Genomic DNA, 23,275 nt, shown 5'->3' with positions numbered 1-23,275 from the left:
TAGGGACGATTCCAGTAAAACATAAGGGGAGAAGAATGAACCCCGACACACTGCTCAAAGTTAGGGATGAAGTAAAAAAGCAGTATGATGCTGGATTCCTGGAAGTGGTGAAATACCCCCAGTGGATAGCTAATGTTGTCCCTGTAATGAAAAAGGATGGAAGAGTAAGGGTATGTGTTGATTACAGGGATGTTAATAAGGTAAGCTTGAAGGATGATTTTCCTCTCCCACACATAGATATGCTGGTAGACAATGCTGCAGGGCTGGGAAGATGTTCATGTATTGACGAGGCATCGGGGTATAACCAAATCCCCATGGATGAGGGGGACAAAGACAAAACTGCTTTTATCACCCAGTGGGGGGTATTTTGCTATAGGGTGATGCCCTTTGGATTAAAAAATGCCGGAGCTACCTACCAACATGCCATGGTCATATTATTCCACGACATGATGCACAAGAAAGTAGAAGTATATGTGGATGATATGATTATCAAATCCAGAGAGGCAGAAAGCCACGTACGAGTGTTGAGAAAGGTGTTTGAAAGGCTCAGGAAGTATCGACTGAAACTAAACCTAGCTAAGTGTATGTTTGGGGCCAGGTTCGATAAACTATTAGGATTCATAGTAAGCGAGAAGGGAATAGAAGTGGATCCAGACAAAGTTTGAGCCATTCAAGAAATGCTATCCCCAAAGACAGAAAGGGAGGTGTGCAGTTTCCTGGGAAAGCTGAACTACATTTCGAGATTCATTTGTAATCTCATTGCTAAAGCTGTGCCCATCTTTAAACTACTCAAAGAGAATAACACCACCCAGTGGGATCAAGTTTGTCAAGAGGCTTTTGAAAAGATTAAACAGTACCTATCAAATCCGTCAATATTGGTTCCTCCAGTGAAGGGAAGGCCGTTGATTCTGTATATGACAGTTCAGTAGAGCTCGATGGGTTGTGTTCTGGGATAGCACAATGACATGAGAAGAAAGGAATGAACCATTTACTATTTAAGCAAAAAATTCAATGAATTCGAGTCGAGATACTCATTCCTAGAGAAAACTTACTGCGCATTGGCATAGACGGCAAATCGGCTCAAGCACTACATGTTGAATCATAAAACATGGCTCATCTCCAGAATGGACCCAATCAATAATGTATTTGAAAGCCTGTTCGTGCCAGGGAGGATAGCAAAATGGCAGGTCATACTTTCTCAATATGACATTGTCTATATGACCAGAAAGGCAGTGAAAGGAAGCATGATCACTGACCTCCTAGCAGAAAACCCGATCCAGGATTATGAAGCTCTGAATTTCGAATTCCCTGATGAGTATGTTAATGAAGTCAACAGCAATGACAAAGAACCGAATGACATATGGGAAATGTATTTCGACGGAGTAGTCAATTTGTCTGGTAATGGGATTGGAGCAGTTTTGATATCCCCAGATAGAAAACACTTCCCAATAGCTATCAAGCTAAGGTTCAACTGCACCAATAACGTTACGAAGTATGAGGCTTATATAATGGGTGTACAGGCTGCCATTGAAATGAAGATAAAAAAATTAGAGGTGTACGGAGATTCGGCCTTGATCATTTACCAAGTCAAAGGGGAATGGCAAACTAAAGACCCGAAACTGATCCCGTATCAAAAGTATCTCCTAGAATTGATCAGGAAATTCAAAGAGATTTCTCCTGTATCAAAAGTATCTCCTAGAATTGATCAAGAAATTCGAAGAGATTTCCTTCACTCACCTCAACCGTGACAAGAACCAATTCGTCGATGCCTTAGCCACTCTAACTGTTATGACTCAGATGGAAGGGGGACAGACAATGCAGGTGTTACAAATCAAAATAAGGAGTGAGCCGGCGTACTACTTCAAGATCGAAGAAGAAACGGATGGTAAACCCTGGTATCATGACATCCAGGTCTATATCAAAACCAGGGAATACCCTCCTGGGGCAAGTAGAAATGAAAGAAGAATGATCAGGAGATTGGCACTAGGATACTTCCCCAGTGGTGAAGTTTTATATAAAAGAAGCTCCAATGGCTAATTGTTGAGGTGCACAGATGCAAAAGAAGCAAGGAGGATCCTTTTTGAAACTCATGAGGAGAATTGCGCTACTCACGCTAGGCATATGATGGCCAAGCAAATCATGAGACAGGGATACTTCTGGACTACTTTGAAAAAAGACTGTATTGAGTACTTTCAAAAGTATCATAAATGTCAAATTTATGTTGATCCGATAAATGTCTCGCCTCATTAGCTTTTTAATCTTGTCTCACCTTGGCCTTTTGTAATGTGGGGCACTGACGTAATCGGTCCTATTAATCCCAAAGCATCCAATGGGCACAGGTTCATCTTGGTGGCTATTGACTACTTTTCCAAATGGGTTGAGGCAACGTCATATGCTCATATCACGCAAAATAAATTCCTTAAATTTTTTTAAGAACAATGTCATCTGCCGACATGACCTTCCTAGCGAAATTGTCACCGACAATGCTAAGAATTTGAATGGCCCAAAGATCCGAAATTTATGTGACCAGTACAAAATCCAGCATCTCAATTCTTCACCATACCATCCCCAAATGAACGGAGCAATGAAAGCCGCTAATAAAAACCTCAAGAGAATAATCAGGAAAATGATCGTCACTTATAGAGATTGGCATGATATGCTTCCCTTCGCCCTTCATGCTTATCGGAGCTCCATAAGGACATCAACTGGGGCAACTCCATATTCATTGGTCTATGGAATGGAAGCTATTTTACTTATAGAAGTGGAAATTCCCTCCCTGAGAATTCTAAAAGAGTCAGGAATTGATGAGTCAAAATGGATTCAATCGAGGCTAGATCAGTTGAATCTAATAGACGAGAAAAGACTAACAGTAGCATGTTATGGGTAATTATACTAAAGGAGAATGGCTAAAGCATTTAATAAAGACATTCGCCCCGCGAATTCCAATCAGGAGATCTAGTCTTGAAAAAGATCCTCCCAAAAATGATCATCGGGGAAAATGGTCACCAACTTACGAGGGACCCTATGTGGTTAAAAAGGCCTTTTCTGGCGATGCATTGATCTTAACTCATATGAACGGTGAAGAATTCCCAAGACCCGTGAATGCAGTGCTGTAAAAAGATATTATGCCTGAAAAAAAAAATGTAGGAGTGAAAACCCGAAAAAGCGCTCCTAGCAAAATGTGTGAAAGAGGACGAAAACCTGAAAGGGCGCTTTCTGCAAAATGAGTAAAGGATGAAAACCAGGAAGGGCATCTTGAAAAAGTGAGCAAAAAAAAAAAAAAAACCTCTGGAGTGAAAACCCAAAAAGGGCACTCCTAGGACCAGAAAATGGAGAAATAAGGAAGGGAGCCCAAGACCAGAAGAGGTAATAAGTCACTACAGCACGAACGTTCGACGGAAGATTACTCGAAATAGTAGCAGTTAAGAGAGTTCAAAGTTAACTACAAGAAATTTGTGAGATCTATTCTTGTACCTTTTTCCTTTGAAATTGTACATTTGTTTTTAAGCCATAATAAAATTGTTCCATCACTCTAATTTATTTTTCTTATATACCTTCATTTATGCGCTATTAATTCGTTAAAACTTTATTATAAGATCAGGATTTGAATATTGATAACCTCATGTACTTTACTATGAGATTTGTAGGGGATGAACGATGGCCGGGCGATTGGCAAAAAAAAAAACATGTAGAAGTGAAAACCAGAAAATGGTGCTCCTAGCAAAACGTGTAGAAAAGGGTGAAAACCTGCAAGGGCGCTTTCTACAAAATGAGTAAGGGGCAAAAATCTGAAAGGACATTATAGGCCAAGTCTTGGGACTCGTTTTAACTCTCTCCATTAATCATCTATCTTCGAGATCTTATTAAGTACACTTTGATTGGAGGAACATCTTGTGTCAGGTTTGCTTTGTGATCATTAAAGGTACAAACACAACATTTCATACCCTTAACCCCTTAGTTGATTTTAATATCCTATCATCGACCTCTGGTTTCTAGATCCAAGTTGATTTTAACTTTCAGCATTTAATTTTTTGCTATCAACCTCTGGGTTCAAAATCCAAGTTGATTTTAATTTTCAGCATTTAATTTCCTGATATCTACCTCTGGATTCAAGATCCAAGTTGACTTCAATTTTCAGTATTTATTTTCCTGTTATCAACCTCTGGGTTTAAGATCTAAGTTGATTTTAACTTTCAGCATTTAATTTTCAGCTATCAACCTCTAGATTCAAGATCCAAGTTGACTTCAATTTTCAGTATCTATTTTCGTGTTATCAACCTTTGAGTTCAAGATTCAAGTTGATTTTAATTTTCAGCATTTAAATTCCTATCATAAATCTCTAGGTTCAAGATCCAAGTTGATTTTAATTTTCAGCATTTAATTTCCTGTCATCAACCTCTGGTTCCTAGATCCAATTTGATTTTAATTTTTAGCATTTAATTTCCTGCCATCAACCTCTGATTCCTAGATCTAATTTGATTTTAATTTTCAGTATTTAATTTTCTGTCATCAACCTTTGGTTCCTAGATCCAAGTTGATTTTAATTTTCAGCATTTTAATTTCCTGTCATCAACCTCTGGATTCAAGATCTAAGTTGATTTTAATTTTCAGCATTTATTTTCCTACCATCAATCTCTGGGTTCAAGATCCAAGTTGATTTTAATTTTTAGCATTTTAATTTCTGTCATTAATCTCTGGGTTCAAGATCCAAGTTGATTTTAATTTTCAACATTTAATTTCCAGTCATCAATCTCTGGGTTCAATACCCAAGTTGATTTTAATTTTCATCATGTAATTTCTAGTTGATCTTTGGTTCTAATAGCCCAGCCGCCCAAAATATGGTTTTGAATCTTCACATGATTCCTATACAAGAGAATTTCATTCTCTTTAATAGAAAGTATATAAAGAGGGACAGTTGTAGACACCATATTTTGGCCGAGCTTCGAAGGCAAGGACCTTTTAAAATTGAAACTTTATCCGTTCTCGACCGATGTCCCAATCACAGGTAGCTTTTTCGAACTTACTGATCACTCGTCCCTAGAACAAATCGATCTCACGCTCAAGTTAGATTGTTTTCCGATCTCTTGGTCTTTATCAGATGAGTTCGAGTCAATATTGGATCTCCGGACCATCCAATCTTGCCTATTGTTGTTCTCCGATCTCTCTATACATAAATATCGCAGAATTTCATTTGACTAATATTGTGATCGGGCTTCTCGCTTGAATTCCCTAGATATTCCTCAAAATGAAGTTAAGGTTTTTATCCGGTCTAATAATGATTCAAGCCAGTGTCAAATCTTTGCAATTCTAATATTCTAAGGTTCCATCTGGTATTTGGTTATGGTTTCGTCCGATCTCATGTTCGTGTGTATGGTTTTTCCGATCTCTTATCTTTTAATTAATACTCAGACAATTTGGTTTGGATGCTTTTCGATCTTATCAAGAAATTGAACATAAAAGACTTCAATTCATTTTAAAATAAAAATGTACAAGTCATTCGGCAGGAGGGTCTCCCCTAACCTGCTCTCCGAGTACACTGTTAGTTCTATCATCCTCTCTCTCTCTCTCAGGCTCCTCTTCGCTCTCCTCTTCATCTCTAGGGATAAGATCCACCATCCAGGAGAAGTCTTCCTCAGGATAGTGCCTTACAAACTCGGCCAGAAGATAGCCATGTGCATTCACATAAGCACCAGCTTCCCTTGTCACGGCCTCTTCTTCTTTCACTCTGATCTCCTCGGTAAGGCGAGTAACATTGGCAGTTCGGCAGGCCTGAGCTTCTTTGAGTTCCTAGTCCAGTTCGGCTATCCTATCCTCATAAGATTTCATCCGACCCTTAATCTCGGTGATGTAGTCCTGAGCAGACGAAAGTTGGGTTTTGGCAAAAGCAACGTCTTGGACTGCCTTCAGAATTTCTTGTCTCAAGAGATGAGCCTTTTCTCTAATTATATGTTGATTCACAAGGCTCTCTACGCTCAAGATCATCGTCTGAGCCAGGAGGTCGTCAATGCTATCAAGAGTCAACCTATTCCGATCATCCTGAAAGCAGATGATGGCACCCAAAACCTTGGCCAGGCCAGGATTCCCCGAACCGAGCAATTCTTCTCTAGTGAGTGGATGAAGACTTGGGCACCATGAGAGAGGGTCCTCACAGCAGGATGGGAAGACCCTCCCTCCGCACTTGAAGAAACCAGCGGAGGTGGCAGTTCATCTTGTCGAGAAGGGGAAGGAGCGACCTCTATCTCTGAGGTCAGCTGTCCCGAAGGTCGGGACGAAGAGCCCGACACTTCTACTGAGTTTTACCCTAACGTTTGGGATACAACAGCAATCTTCATTTCTCACACTTTTTGGGCGACCTTCCTTTTTCGCTTACGTTTTTCCTTCGTGCCCTCGCCTCCAACCATACCTGCATAGAAAACAAGTTAGTGAGATCACCTAAGTTAGGAGGCTAAAGATTTAGGTTATACCAATCCTGGGTCCGAGGTCAGAGAGCTGCAGCTCATAATCCTTATGGGCGATCATCTGCATTAGCCACCACTTCAGTTCGGCCATAACCGCATCTAGACATGAATACTTGTGAGTAGCAGCCTGATCCTTCAATTCCTTTACCGTGATGTCCTCGTCTCTATTTAGGGCGATCTTCTTTGGAACTGAAGGGACCAGGTACTGCCAACAGCGTGGGATACCCTCAAAGACATTTGGGATCTTACTTCTCAATATGAAGAATCGGTTCTTCCAATTCTTCAACGAAGAAGGGAGATCAGTAAAAAGTGCACAGTGTGACTTTGCTTGGAAAAACCAACACTCGTCATCCTTTCGTCGAGTGAGCCTATGCAACTCAGCGAAAACCTTTACTATAGGCTCGAGCTTTTTAGCTCGGCATAAGCCTCTGAAAGCCACAAGAATCTGCCAAGAGTTCGGGTGCACTTGGGCTACACATACATGATGGAACTATAGAATGGCTCTAAAGAATTCGTCCAGGGAGAACCAAAGCCCGGCCTCTAATTGTTCTTCATATACCATGATTATGTCATTTTCTTCAAAGAAATGATCAGCTCAGAGATCGCCATGACATCTGATGAGCTCGAAGGAGTCAGTTCGAAGGTTGTATTCCTTACTAATGGACTGCAGATCGGTTTCCTTAAGCACCGACGGTAACTCATCCATGGGTAAGTTTCCTTTCCCTGAAGAAGATGCTTATTTTGATTGGGCCACTCGACCGTGGGCTGAGACAGAGGTTGTAGAAGGTTCGGGTCGCCCGCTCGGCCTGACCACCTCAACTTCATCCGATGTCCATGAGATATGAACGGAGGAAGGAGTAGCAGCTCTCTGACCATCGGTATAGCTCATTTTCAGAAAACAAAAAGGAAAATTAACCGAAAAAAGATCAAAACCCTTACCGGAGTGTAAATCGGTGCCTAAAAACTTTAGAAAGTGAGAGGAAGTGTTAAAATCGCTAGGGGAAGGTCTAAAAATGACATAAGGAAACAAATAGCTCACCTTTCCCCTATTTATACCTATCTGAGCATTAAATGCTCACGAAGTCCTAAGTGACGCATCGGTTAGCAGGACCGAGCTGCCTCTTTGACATGTCGCAAGAAGGTTCTAGGAACATAATAAAAAATCGGATAAATGAGATCGGTCAACTAAGGTCGCCGGATTGAACAAATTCCCAAACCCACAGATCGGCGAATGGTGATTCGTCTAGGGATTAGATCTATTACACTTATCAAAGATCGAAAAAATAACCAATGCAAGTTAGATAGAAAAGAAAGATCAGGAATGAGAGAGATCGGGAAATAAAAGGGGACCCGATGTAAGAGATAGAGATCGGAATAATGACTCTAAAAGGGGATGGTCATAATGGGAAGAGCAAAAAAGCAAAGGAACGACCCGTAAGATCGGAGAACTCAGGGACTTGAATAACTACCAATCATGGCCTTCAATTAGCTTCCCCCACCGTTAGATCCGAGTTAGTTAAAGCATTGCAGGCATGATCAAATCCTCACCAGACATCTCATTCGCAACGACACCCTCCTAGCCGCCAGATGCCAAAATGGTTAAAGCAGCCTTGTACATCCCGATCTACACCGTTGATTATAATTGTAATGATGGATCTGGGGCCCTTAGATCAAAAGCAGATGACAGATTCGGTGCCTTTTATTCCCAGCCTTTGGATCCATTTCTTAAGGCAAGACCCTTGACCATTGGATTAAGGGGAGAAAGGAAAGATTTTCTGAACGGAATCCCGACCCTCCATTTTGATTCTCTTTAATTCCCAGACATCAGATTATGTCCTTTTGAATCTGAGCCTTCTGTCTCCCCCTAATAAGATCCTGACCCTTCATTTTGGGCACTCGTTCCCTATAAATACCTGCATGCAATACTGTAGAAAGGAAGAAGAAGGTGGTGATTATCGTGAAAAAACTCTGGACTTTGTTTCAGTCTTGCCACTTGTTGTTCGGGGCTTTCAAAATGTTGAGAAACTTTAGAAACCAGTTTTCTGAAGTATTTTATCAAAAGGAGCTCTAAATCCTGAGATTTTCATTTTTAGTTCCTGTGCACCACCCTCTGAAATCATCTTCACTCCGCTTCATTCCGATCATCTTAATATATGTGCATTACCCTCCGAGCTCAACTTCATTCTGATCCATTCCCATTACCTCGGTTAAGCTCAAGTCCTTCGACTGTTAGCTTTCACCTCTCCAAGATTTATGGATACCAGGGTCAACTCGCCTGTCTCCTCAACTTTCCACAATTAAGTGTCTAAACTGTCATTTTGTTGAATACCCTTGATTTGTCTTCTCTAGTTTTCTTTTAAAGTTTCTTTTATATCCAGTTACATTAAATCTCAGAATAAGTTATCTAGGCCAGTAGTTATTTCATGTCCCTTCTTTTTATTCATTCGTAAACTCTATTTATCATAACCTAGTTTTCATTCCTTTTGAGAGTAGACATTTAAGTCATCGGCGACCCATAAATACTCTAAAGAATATAGGCAGGAGTACTTTAACATGAGAGTTTTTGGTCTGAAATAAATGAAAAATGATAAAGGAAAATAGATGTAGCAAAGGTCGAATAAGATGGAAACAAGATTAGGTCAAACAAATAAGTCATGAGATCGGGCCTTGGAATGAACCCAGGAGATAAGATAATAGATCAAGAATCAAGATAAGTTTTAATCCTAGGTGACCGACTAAAAAGAGATCGGATGTCGCAAATCAAAGAGTTCTGATAAAGCGATCACGCGGAAGATCGGCAAGGAGTTCGGTCTTTCATCCACCATCTAGTTATAAGGTCCCATAGGCTAGGAAAAGCTTAACACTGGTTTCCTGCATCTTCAGTACTTCATTCCCATATAAAAAGGGGTTACTAGAATCTTTAGTTCAAAGTTCTTATAAAATGACATTCTAATAAACACATTAAGAGATTGGGGGAGAGTTTTTACCCGAACTCAATCTAATTTTTAATGCAATATTAAGAGATCGGGGGAGAGTTCTTACCCAAACTCAGTTTAATTTTTAACGCAACATATAAAGAGATCGGGGGAGAGTTCTTACTCGAGTTCTCAACTTAAATTCTTAATACACTAAGAGATCGGGGGAGAGTTCTTACCCGAGCTTTCAATTTAAATCCTTAATACACTAAGAGATCGGGGGAGAGTTCTTACTCGAGCTCTCAATTTAAATTCTTAATACACTAAGAGATCGGGGGAGAGTTCTTACCCGAGTTCTCAACTTAAATTCTTAATACACTAAGAGATTGGGGGAGAGTTCTTACCCGAGCTCTCAATTTAAATCCTTAATACACTAAGAGATCGGGGGAGAGTTCTTATTTGAGCTCTCAACTTAAATTCTTAATACGCTAAGAGATCGGGGGAGAGTTCTTACCCGAGTTCTCAACTTAAATTCTTAACACACTAAGAGATCGGGAGATAGTTCTTACCCGAGTTCTCAACTTAAATTTTTAACACTAAGAGATCGGGGGAGAGTTCTTACCTGAATTCTCGGCCAAAATCTTAATAAAATATGTGGAGATCGGAGGAGAGTTCTTACCCGAAATCTTCCGATTAAAGTTTAAACAGAATACATTAAGAGATCGGGAGAGAGTTCTTACCCAAATTCTCTTAGCTTAAATCCAAACTAAAATATCACAACTTCAGCATTCATATCAACCCCAACAAAAATCCATTACACAACACCTACTCACTAAGGGTCATCTCATGTACTCATGTTCTTGGGCAACCCAAAATAGTGAAATATCAAATATTCCTTTTATCCGCACAAAGGATTAACATCGTCATTTTACCCCCTAAATTACGAATTTATAAAGAGGACAACATCAAATCTGCTTACCCTCGTTGAGGGACGAGGTGGGGTGCCTAACACCTTTCCCACCCGTATACGGACCCCGGACCTAGAATCTCTATTTTCAAAGTAGATTTTTATTTTTACAAATAGTTTTTGTAACACCCTCCCGGTAGCAACTCCGTACATTCTACTGTTCCGGTGACCGGTGTCGGTCCAGACAGCTAGAACATCCGGAAAAATATTTAAACTAAAGTCAGGAACCATAATTAACTCAAATATTAATAAGAAAAATTTAGTAAAAATTTTAGAAATAAAATACAACCAAGTTAAATGAGCCGGTGCCCTAGCGATGGGTAACCTAGTGAGAAGTTGCGGTTCTCACAACTAGGAGCCCTAGACCTGGGGAAAAATTCGTAAAATAATTTTTGGGACTCCAGAGAAGAGTCATTGAGGTTCCTATGGCATTAGAATGCCAAGAAAATATTTAGAAAAATTTTTCAATCGGTACAGACAATTTTGAACCGTTAAGCCAAATGGAGGGCATTTTGGTCATTTCGCCTTCAGAGACGATTTTTGGCCGACTTGTCCAGTTGAGTAAATAATTATTATGACATAAAATATGAATTAATGTTGATGAAAAATTAATTTGAAATTAGTAGAAAAGAAAGGAAAAGAAAATACCATATAATGCAATTTATGACATCATTATGATGTCATTTGAAGTTCCCACCAATCACATGTAAACAACCATTAAATTAACTAATAAAAGAAACAAAAGAAGACCAAAAAAATTCTGCTCTTCTTCTTCTTCTTCCTCAAGCCGTGACCTACCCTCCATAACCCTCCATGAAAATTTCCTTTAATTACTTCCATTTCCCATGAAATTCCACTACTAAACCCTAAGTCACCTTCACTAAAACTTATCCACACACTCTAAGAAAGTATTTGGCAGCCTAGAAAAGGAAAGAAAGTGAAGTTTGAGCTTGGAAAATTCTGCCCTACAAGAGGTTAGTGCTTATTTAGGCTTATAGTTCTTTTATTCCATGTTAGGGACATGAAATTAATATGAAATTGTAAATTAAATGGACTAAAACTCATGTGTATATACCCCATGGAATTCGGCAGCCCTAAGGAAGGAATGATTTTGATTGTTTTGATGGACTTAGAGTGGACTAGAGATGATATTTAAGGTATATATATACATGGATAATGAATTAGTGTATTAACTAGGGTAACTAGTGTGAATCATAATGGGAAATTAGGGTTTGGGAGTGAAATTTTGACTTGGCTTATGAAATGATGAGTGAACATTCTAATGATCAATTAGTGACCATTTGAGGTAAGTTGACCATAATTTGAAGTGCATTAGAGTGTCACAAAGTGTTTTGGTAGGCTGCCTAGTGACAGCAGCAGGGAGGCTGTGAGTCCAGCCTGTTTGGACTGCCATATCTTTGGCTGTGTAGGTTCACTTAGTGTTTGGCCAATTGGACATGAAACTAGACATAAAATGGCACAATTTTTCTGAAGAAACCATGCCCAAAAGACCAAAGCAAGTGGACCAAAAGTTGGCCCCAATCCGGATACCCTGCAAGCAGATTCTGCAGAATGACCAAATGAACAGTAACTGTTCATTTGGCCATAACTCACTGTAGAATGGCCCAATTGACCTGAAATTTTTACAGCAACAAGATAAGATATAGACAAACAACTTTCATGAAGAAACCTACCCCAAATTATGACCAGAACCTATCCAACAAGGCAGTGGCAGTCACTGTTCATTGTACTATAGATTTGGTAAATTCTGCAGTTTTCTAATCCGGCCAGCTGTGGTTTTTGGACCATATCTGGAGCTACAAAACTCCAAATGGAGTGATTCAAAAAAATAAATTCAACTAGACAAAATAAGGAACAACTTTCATGTTTACCATTTCCTCAAATTCTCAATGTAACAGTCCCCAATGGAACAGTAAAGTTAGGACACAAAAACTGAAAATTCTGCCCCCTTAGTGCTAAGCTTGGAAATGGTATTGGTGATTAATTCCAACAAGTTTTAAATGCAAAATGTGGTACATTGGGAGTGTTAAAACCAATACACCTATTTTCTATCCAAAAGTCAACATTTTTGTTGACTAATGAAGTGAATAGTGACACCAAAACTTGAAATTCACAAATTGAAGAATTTTAAAGTATCAAATGCCCTAGTATACCTAACAAGATTCGTTTGGATAGTTTGGCATGCCAATAGGGTTCGATTAGCGATCGCACATGTCATTATTCCATTCTGTGATTTCATGGCTTTTAGCCATTCTGACCTTGTGTTGATATTTGGCCTTGTGCCTATTGTCATTACAGCTTATTAGCTGTTCTGTTGCACACCGGGAGATGCACATGTGACCGATGGTGTGACGGCCCGAGGTACTAGATACCCAGTGCCAGTTTACCCATTTATCCAGTCCAGTCGTTCAGTATAGGTTACTTGGGCAACCAAATGAATGAAAGTGGACAAAGTTAATGAAATAAATGGATATATAAATACAAAACAAATAAGACATATACATTCAATACATATTTCTTTTCTGCTATTTCCTGTTGTTTTATTATTACACCACTAAGCATTATTGTTTAGCGCGTTGCTTTTGCCACGCGTAGGTTCTGGAGATACTGACCGAGAGCCCAGTAGACCACAGACTGGGTGAGACCTCCTGCAGCTCTGCATAGTGTCCGTGTCACCTCACCTTCTACAGTGCATTGGTAGGACACTAGGTTTCATTTTGGTATTTTGTAACTAATTTTTATTTTCTCATATGTAATTAAACTTATGTAATGTATTTTGATGTTCATGTAAATAATGAAAAATTGTGTTTGTGAATGGAAAAGTAAATGTCTATCTGTGACTTGTACATGATTATCACATGAGATGAATAATTGAGAAACGAAATTGAAAAATATGGAGATTTTGATATTGGAGTTTGAGATGATTGAACATGAATATTGGAAGTGTTTTTCACAGGTTCCGAAGAACTGTTTTCTCCATTTTTAGCCGGTACTCTGCCGGATTTCCTATAAAATTTTCGAAACCTCAAATAAATTATAATTTCAATAAATGACTTAAATAAATAATATTTCACAAGTTATATTCAAAACCATGATAAAAATTAATTAAGGTAAAATAGAGTGTGCCGGTACATCGTGTGACATTGCTTACTCAGATATACTATACACGGGTAAGAGGTGTCACAGTTTTCTTTAATTTTCCTCAAAATTAAAGTGGCGACTCCTCACTTTTTCCACTTTGGTGAGACTCGTTCGGCGACCGCAAAAACCCTTGCGACACATAACATAATATAACATGATAATGTATACCATTTGGGAATCAGTGGGTCATCCATGATCTGTCTCACGTAATAAACATTTATGCAGTAGCAACAAAGTATGATTTTAGTGCATTACTCCCAAGTATCAATGCATTTCATGATGCATGATTATGCTTAAAGAAATAATTACAGTAATTAAAAAGTAATTAAAATTAAATTAAATAGTTTATACTTGTGTCTTGTATAATTTATCAATTACTCTTACCTCCCTAAATCTAGCAGAGGCTTAACTTCCTATGTGGTTCCTAGGGTGCTCTGACATCAATTTGACTTGAGGATCGACTTCTTTAGACATTGATCACCAACTCTCTACTCAAGTGATGAATCAACAACACATCAAATCTGTATAAAAGAACCTCTAAAAATATTATAAGAAACTTTAACTATTACTTGTAGGTTAAAACAGAACATAAAATAGGATTCTAGAGCCTTGAAAATAAATAAGGACAAATGCTGGTAGAACTAACTTCGATTGTCAAAGTCCTGACTTTACATGCCTTCGACAAGCAGCACCTACTTCGGCTGCCAAAGACTAGAATCCAAAAAAAAAACTTTGAGAAATAGAACCGACTCTGACTGCTGAACCAATGGCTTTTAGCAGCTGAACTTGAGAATTTTTAGAATTTACAATTCAAATTTTGTAGAACCCAAAAGCCAAAAAAACCACAATCAAAAGCATTTTTTTGCTCCAAAACTCTAATAAAAACATACTAATCCATTCCTTGCTCAAACAACATCTCAAAAAGCAACAAGGATGTTACATGCATCCAACCATACCACAAAACCCTAAGGTTTCTCAAACCCCTTCCAACTTTAAACATGACTAAAACAAACCAAACAAAAGGAAACAAACACTTTAATACTATAACAAGGTTTCCCATAAGGCACATGCAACTACCAATTGCTAAGGAAACTATGTGTGGAAAACAATTCTCACTAATTGAAACTCATTTGCAAAACTCTTGATGTGAGTGAAAACCCTAATATCAAAGCTTAATCACACAACAAATTAAGCTTTTGAACAAAAAGCCATCTAAAAAACCTACATGCAAGAGAAAAGGAAAAAAAAGGTAAGAAAGACTTACCCCTTTAAAACCTCAACTTCAACCCTTTCTTAGCATGAAAAAGAATCTCCTTGAGGTCTTGTATTCTTCTCACAACTCCAATATGTAAAACCAAAACAAGAAATATCTTTGACTTTAACAACTTATCTTTATAAGAAAAGGAAAGAAAAGAGAAAAAAAAAAGAGGAAAAAAAAAGGTTTATGTTTGATGAAATTTCAAGGTCCTTCCTCTAAATTTTGTTAGCTAGGCCCTTTATACCTTAAGATAGAGAAGGAATTTTGGCTGTCGAAAGCCTAGCTTTAGCTGCCAAAGTCCTTGCTATGCAAACTAAGCTTCAATAATAAGAAGACCTTTGGCTGTCGAAAACTAAACTTTCAGCTGCTGAAGTTCATACTGTCCGAGAAGAAACTTCATATTTTAACTTGCAACTTAACATTTGACACTTAAGGAACATTCCCTCACATCCACCATCCATGAAACTCTAAGTTTCACTGAGATTTCTCATCACTGATAGGAATTTTGACATAAAAAATGGTGAATGATGTTGCCCTTGCCACTATCACTAATGAACGTGGAACCTTCCCACATTACAACCTTATTAGCTTTAAATCCTTTTGAACACCCCCCTATCACACTTATCTTTCCTACCACCATCCTATCCTTTACCCCTCTTACCGCCCAATTTTTTATTAGATTCCATCATCACTTTCTTACTAGTTTCTTCTGTCTGTCCCTATTAGAATTTGGTGTTGCTACCTTACCAACTTTATCTAACTCAACCATCTCTAGCATTAAAACTTTTGTTGTTTTTGGGCAAGCACTAAGGTGTGATCTCCCTCTAGTGGAAACTTTCCGTATCAATGAAATTTGGGTTACTGAACCCCCTATTAAGCCTTGAGTTTGACCTGGTTATCTTAACCTTGCAATAATAGTGTTTGAACTTGTTACAAACTTTGTCTCCTTTAATTCTACCTTAGCTCTCCATGACTCCAAACTATCAAAAGAATCACTCCCCTTCTCCCAAATTCCTTAATTCATGACCTCAATTTCAGAGACCTTCATAGAGCCTCATAAGAATAGTGCCTTAAATCCTTTCTCCATTGATGTGATCCTAAAATTATTTGTTGAATATCTTACTTTAAATGGGACAACAAATTTTGATATTCATAAGCTATTTCAACATATGCCCTTCCTCAATCAACACTTCCAACTATTAGCTTTAAACACCCTAACATCTCTTAACCCTGCTCCTCCTTATAAAAATATAGAGAAGACAAACCAAGCTTTATCTACCAAGCCCCTCTCATGGGCCCAATTCCTTTTCTAACCCAAAGAATGCTAAAATATCCCAAATCATATCCATATCTAGCTTAGCCATACTAACCACACCTTATAAGCTGAAATTTATATGGGCCACCCAAAAAAATAATTAGCAACTAAATATACTTCTTTAGACATCCCATAGAATGTGTTAGGCCCAAAATCCACCTTAAATTGGGACCAACTCATTTATTTACCCTTCATTATCTTTAAGCCCAGTTGAGGGTCTAACCAAGGCCAATCTTTTGTGCAATATAACATTCATGGTGACTCAATACAACCAAAGGGACTATGTAATTGGAAAAGAGTTATTGTGCTAAACAAACGCAAAACACTGGGGTTGTAATTCAGGAAATAGATCATGATGATGTTGTTGCCTTAGCATAGAACATGGACCTTCAAAGTTTACATGGCAAAAGAACCTAAGCGATGGAATAGTACTTTGATGTTGGGAAGAAAGTTTGCTTTGCTTGTGACAACACTAAAATGGTGGAGGCGGCCAGCCAAAAATGGTCCTAACCCTATAAATAAAGCTCATCCCATGGAATGTTAAGGTTTGGGGAACTCCTTGACAATCTAAAATCTAAAAGGCAACTATATTTCACATTCCCTATGCCTTCTTTTCCTTATAGAGATTACAAATAAAACAACTTTTATGAAGAAAAAAACTCTCCAAGTTAAGGTTCCTTGAGTATTTCTAGGTTGATCCTAGAGGCACAGCTAATGGCTCGTGTTTTACTTAGAAGTCCAAGTATAATTACATAATTATGGGATGGGATGAATTCTTTATTATGTTTAGTATTTTAATGATTCTCTTAGAAAGGATTAGGACATCCTTATTGTCTATACTAGTAGTTATGCTGATGCAAGGAAGCGATAGTTTCACTTTCTAATTGAATATAAAAGGATTGTTGTTCTTGACTTTAACTCCCTTCTTTTTACTAATGAGAAGTATGGTGGGTGGTGTAACATTCATTAGAAAATTCTTCCTTTTAAGAATTTTGTTGATTCTCTTGGATTATTTGACTTGGATTTTAGGGGACCTAAGATGACTTCGATAAACTGTAGAGATGGGAATCGGAACATTAGAGAATGGTTAAACTAATGTCTAGGTAGCTCCCAATGGTTGTGCAAAATTCCAAATGGCATAGATTTCACTTTGATGCTCGTTGGCTTGACAATGATGAGATTTTAAGAGTTATTACTATAACTTGGAATATTCATGTTTAAGGATCCCTTATGTTTTAGTGCTTCTCCAAATTTAAGAATTATCATCAATCAATGGTGGATTGGTTGAAGAGACACTATCATAACTGCTAACTGAATATTTGAAGCTTCGAAGGAGAGTTAGATGCCACCCAAGATCCTTCTAATGATGAGACAGGAATCAAGTTAAGAACATTGAAAGAGCAGTTTTTGGTAGAATTGAAGAATGAACTCTATTGGGTATAGAAAGCTTGCATGAACTAGCTACACTTGGGTAATCATAACTCTGCCTTCTTCATGTAGTGTCATTAATCGTTGGAAAAGGAATTTCATTTCAGGTATTCGTGATGAGAGGGGATTTGGTAGCATTCCTTAGATGGAATTAAAGTAGTAGCCCTAAACTACTTTAACAATATTTACTCTTCAAAGCACCCAATAGATCTTTCACCTTTAATAGAAGAGTTATGTCGAGAGTTACGCAGGATATGAGTGACTAACTTTGCCAGCCTTTCACCAAAGATAACTTCTCAATGCAGTGTTTGCCATTAACCCTACAAAAGCTCCTAGTGAGGATGGTTTCATGGGTCTTTTTTTTAGAAGTATTAGAGCATCATTGGTAAATTATATTTGTCAAGTTGTGTTGGATTTCTTCAGCATGGGTAAAATTGTTAGGGGAATCAACCATACAATCATCGATTTAATTCCTAAGACAGATACTGTGCAATCAATGAGAGACCTCAAACCAATAGGGCTATGTAATGTGATGTATAAGGTCATTTCCAACTTGTTAACATCTTCCCTTTAGCCAATTATGGATTCAGTTATTGGGACTAAACAGAGCACCTTTATTAAAAGTCAGTTAATTTCTAATAATGTTCTTATTTTCCATGAGACAATGCATAGCTTGAACTGTAGAATTAAAGGGAAGAATTACAACTTGGCTTTGAAGCTTGATATTGTAAAACCCGCCACTGTTCGACATCGAAATATCTGTCTTTGATAGAATATTTTGATGAAAATTATAACTTCACCGATAAGGGAGTGGCGATGAGATGTGAAAATGTGTTTGTGTGATGTGTTCAAAATGTATTTAAGAATAAAAAATGTTTTAAGGGTTTTATTTCCTAAAAGTTTTAAAATGTTATTTTGGGTAGAAAGAACTTTAGTAGCCGAAGGATAGACTTTCAGTTTCTAAAGTTTTTTATAATTCAAATGCTTATTTAGACATAACGGACTCTGACAGCCAAATGTATGGATTTCGACAGTCGAAAGTTTTTCATCTATCAAGGGTATAAAAGAGACCAAAGCTCATTTTCTGCCCAAAATACTTAGGTTTTCTTTCCTTCTCTCAAATACTGGGGCATACAATGAGCTCTTTGAAAAGATTTTCTTGAGTTTTTAAAGATCTAGAGGTAGATTCTTCCATTTATAAGTTTGGAAGAGTAGATTCAAGCTTTAAGGTTTTTGGTTCTCTCACCTTCAAGCTCTAAGAAAAGAGGCAACATTCTAATCTTTTTGATCTAATGAGTAGATCTAAGAAATTTGATGAGAGATTAGGTTTCTATAACTTCAATTTCATAAAAAGTTGTTTTAAGTTGAGTTTTAGGGAAATTTATGCATGCTAGGGTTAGAGTTTTGTGATTTATATGGAAATGTCATGTTTTGTTGTTAGTTTAGTAAAGTTTAAGTGTTATGGGCCTTAAATGGCTAGTTCCCCTTGATGTATTTGAAGAAATCCATGTATATGTTATGTTGGGTTTAGGAAAAACCTAGGGTTTGAGTTTTTTTATTAATGTATGTGGGTATTAAGTATAATTTTAAGTTGTTTTAGGCCTTAGAGATGTGTATTTGTGATTAGATTGTGTTTTGGAATTTTAGAATGAGTTTTGAGGTTTTGTGAGAGGAATCTGTAGGTTTTCAATTTAGAAATTTTGGAAATTCTCAGGTTTAGCTCCTAAAAACTAAAGGTTCGGTAGCTGAAGTATGTAGTTTCTCAAAAAATTTGAAAAATTTTTAGGTTCAGCAACCAAAGTTAGCACTGGACAAAAGTGTCATCCAAAGGTTAAGACTTCGGTAATCGAAGTTCAGAACTTCGATAGCTAAAATGGGTTCTGCCTAACTTTTTCTCTCTTCTTTTCTAAGGTTCCAAAACATAGTTTCATGATTCCCAATGGCCTAAGATAAGATGTTTATGATATGTATAAATTTTTAAAACCTTGTGTAACACTCTATGATCCAATTTTATAGGATCGGGCATGAGGGACTCGGAAGATTAAGGATCTGAGGATAGCTACCATTTGAGTTAAGTGATTGATAAGCTTTAAGAGTTTAGTAACTCTAACTTTAATAAAATGGAAACTATTTAAAGTTAATTAATGATCATCCTCATGCATCATATCATATTTATTCAGGATGTGTACATTTAGAACATGAAAATATTGCATAATTACATAATTGGTTATTGGTGCTTTGATGGATATTGGATGACCCACTGACTCCCCCCATATTTATGACTATATTACATTATGTATGTTATGGACCCATAAGTAAATCTCATGGGGAGATCTTTATGATGCCCTTCAAGGGAGATCTGTAAGTTGCCTTAGGGTGCATGACATAGGTCATATTTTAAGTGAAAGTTTAGGGAGTTACTTGAGACAAGCCCATCCTACGTGAAATGTTTGTGATGTGAAAACTCATGTGAATGATGCATTGCATATGTGTGAATGAATGATATAATTAATGTTGGTTATTTTACTCATTGAGTTTGTGTAAGCTTACCTCATTGCCCTAACCCCTAAATGCAGGGTTGCAAGACTAGAAGAGTTCTTTAGAAGGAGAGCATCAGGGGTAACTTTAGCCTTTTCCTTTATGTATGATGTATGAGTAAATAGACATATAAAAAGTGAATAGATATTATTGTGCTAGTAATTAAAAGAATTTGAAGTTATATAGTATTTTTAAGTATGATGATGTATATGCCATGTTAACCCTTTTTGGCAGTATGCATGTCGAACCATTACACTTTAAAGCTTATGTATGTTAAGGTTCAAATTCTGGACTAAATTTATGTTATGAATGTCTAAATATGTATGAAAATACTAAAGTATAATAGTTTGGAGTATGCTTAAATGGTGAGGTATAGAAATATGTGTATATTTTACAGGTTTTAGGCTTGCTATGGGCTCCGATAGGCTTAAGCTAACTTAATCCCTAGCACCAGTAACGGCCCCTGGTTAGGGTTATTACAAATATCAACATGGCTTGCAAATGCATAGAATGGCCCTATCTCCATCATACTATGAATTATTTTAAGTTACATCCATAATGGATTTAGTAAGGTTATATCTTGCGTGACCACAATCACTTACTCATTTGAAGTCAATGGTCATAAAATTGGCTTTAATGTTCCTTCTCGAGGCATTAAGCAAGATGATTCGCTATCACCTTATTTATACCTTATATGTGCAAAGGGCCTCTCTCATGAGATAAATTTGGCAAACCTTTTAAGGTCTTCGTAGTGTGCCATGGTCCAGCTATTTCTCACCTCTTCTTTACAGATGACTCCAATATTTTCTCAAGACCTGGGACTCAAGGGGTCCAACAAATTCAACATATTCGTAACAACATGTAGTGATCAATAATCAATTTGTTAACCATGGAAAATCTTCCATTTTCTTCAGTAGCAACATTCCTTTGCAGCATAAGCAATATCTTGCATTCTTTTTAAGCATCAACAACATTGAGGGTTATGACAAATTCTTAAGGCTTCCCTCATTTATTCCTTAATCTAAGAAGCAAGCTTTTGCATAAATTTAAGACTAGATTCATAACAAGATGTTAGGTTAGAAAGAAAATTGCTTTCAAAGAGAGGGAAAGAATTGCTCATCAAAGCAGTGGTTACTACAAATCCCATTTATGCTATGTCTTGCTTTTGTCTACCTTTATCCTAGTGTCATAAAGTTAATAGTATCATGGCCAATTATTAGCAGGGGCAAAAGTGTAAAGAAAGGAAGATGCATTAGGAATATTGGTATTAGTTATATAAACCCAAAAATATGGAGGATTGGGTTCCCAAAACCTGGAATCTTTTAATATGGCCCTTCTTATAAAACAAGGTTGGAGAATTCTCTCAAATCCAAATTCCTTGATTCCAAGACTGAACAAAAGGAAAGACTGCCCTACTTTTTAGTCCATAATGCACAATGAAGAAGCAAACCATCTTAGGGCTATCAAAGTATATTGTGGGGGAAACAAGTTTTAAAGAAAAGTACCTGGTTTATGCAAATATGACCATTGGATTCCTCTTTCTTTTCCTCACTTGTCGTGTGTCATAAAGAACCATGACCCATCGGTTTAATGGGTTTCTCAATTAAGAAATAAGAATGGTGCATCTTGGAATATTAAGGCACCTAGAAGAAATTTTAAGGAAGAGAAAGTTAGGTGAATTCTCTCCGCTTTAGTTAACCTCATACAGGGTCAGGATTAACTAATCTGAGCACTTTACAAACCATGGTTCGTATATAGTAAAGTCAGGATACCATATCGCTCTTCCTTTCATCAATTCCTTTACAAAAAGATTTGGTGTGGGCCCTAGACCATTTTCTCAAGCTATAAGCAAAAAGTTTTGGAAATTCTTATGGTCCCTCAATCTTCTAAGGAAAATCTCTATCTTTATATGGTCCTGTTATATTGAACCCTTGCTAACCAAGGAACATCTTTATAAAAGAATTCCAGGAATATAAGAATTCCAGGAATACACCCAAACTGTCCCATATATTAGGTCCTAGAAACTCCTAGACATATGCTTTTTTAGCGTCCCACAACAAAAAAAGTATGGCTCAATTCATCTCTTAGTTTATGGTCTTCCTCTCTGTGGGGCAGCAATTTTAAGGAATGATGGTGTGAGATTATGGACTATCTGCTCTAGCAACCACAGGGCCATGATCTTTTTTTGCTAGTGACTTGCCTTCTCTAGCACATTTGGAAGAACCAAAACAATATCTGCTTTTGCAACTCTTCTAATTCTTTCTAAGAAAACATTGCCATAGCTACCAATCATTTGATGGATTTTCAAGAAGCCAATGTGCCCGAAACTCAGGTTTCGATGGTCTCAACAAGCTAGAATACTTCTTGGTCTCCTCCTGCTATGAAATGATTAAAATCAACTTTGGTGCTGCTATCTTTAGAGAAGAATAGAGGAGCCTTGATTGTGATAGCGAGATAAAAAAAGGAGTTTAGTTATGTAATTATATAGGGTGATTCTTTATAAGTCATTAAGCCTTATTTAGTGCCACTCTTACAGTCCGCGGTAAAGGTCTCTTGAAGGATGTTTATGCCTTAACTTCTAGACTTTCAGTGTGTAATTTTTCTTTTGTTAGGCAGCAAAGGAACTCGGTTGCTCGTATTTGAGCCGCCAACTCCTTGCATAATCCTTCTTTTTCTTGTAATTCTATTTGACAATTTTTTTTTTATTTTAAGTTATTAAAATATTTAATGATTAAACTTATTTAATGTTCACAAAAAAAAATAAAATTATTGAAATATTTTCATATGATTAATATAACATTCAAGTAAATTATAAATTGAATGTAAAAGACATATTCATCCTTTTTTAATAAATATTTTAACAATATGAATTTAAAAGATACAATCTTTTATTTATAATAAACTAAAAATAATTTATATTATTGTCATTGAAATAATAATGTAAATTATAGTATTACAAAATTAATTTTACACACGCAAATATATATTACTTATCTGTATATCTATAATAATACCTATCCCTCCATGAACAATGAAATTTAGAGGGTGATTTCATTATTATTTCCATATTGGAGTGTTAACTGCTTCTTCCTTCACGCACAGGGATTTCACATTGCAGTTACAAATTCACCCTTTCTGCATAGTGATATTATTTATATCTATTGGTTTTTTTGCCTTTTTAATATAGGGTTTCTTTTGTCCATTCTGCAATTGAAACTTACAATTATACCCATA

The sequence above is a fragment of the Hevea brasiliensis genome, chromosome 4, assembly GCF_030052815.1.
Source record: "Hevea brasiliensis isolate MT/VB/25A 57/8 chromosome 4, ASM3005281v1, whole genome shotgun sequence".
Classification (NCBI taxonomy): Eukaryota; Viridiplantae; Streptophyta; class Magnoliopsida; order Malpighiales; family Euphorbiaceae; genus Hevea; species Hevea brasiliensis.
The sequence above is the reverse complement of the archived record's forward strand: the minus strand, read 5'-3'. Positions refer to the sequence as shown.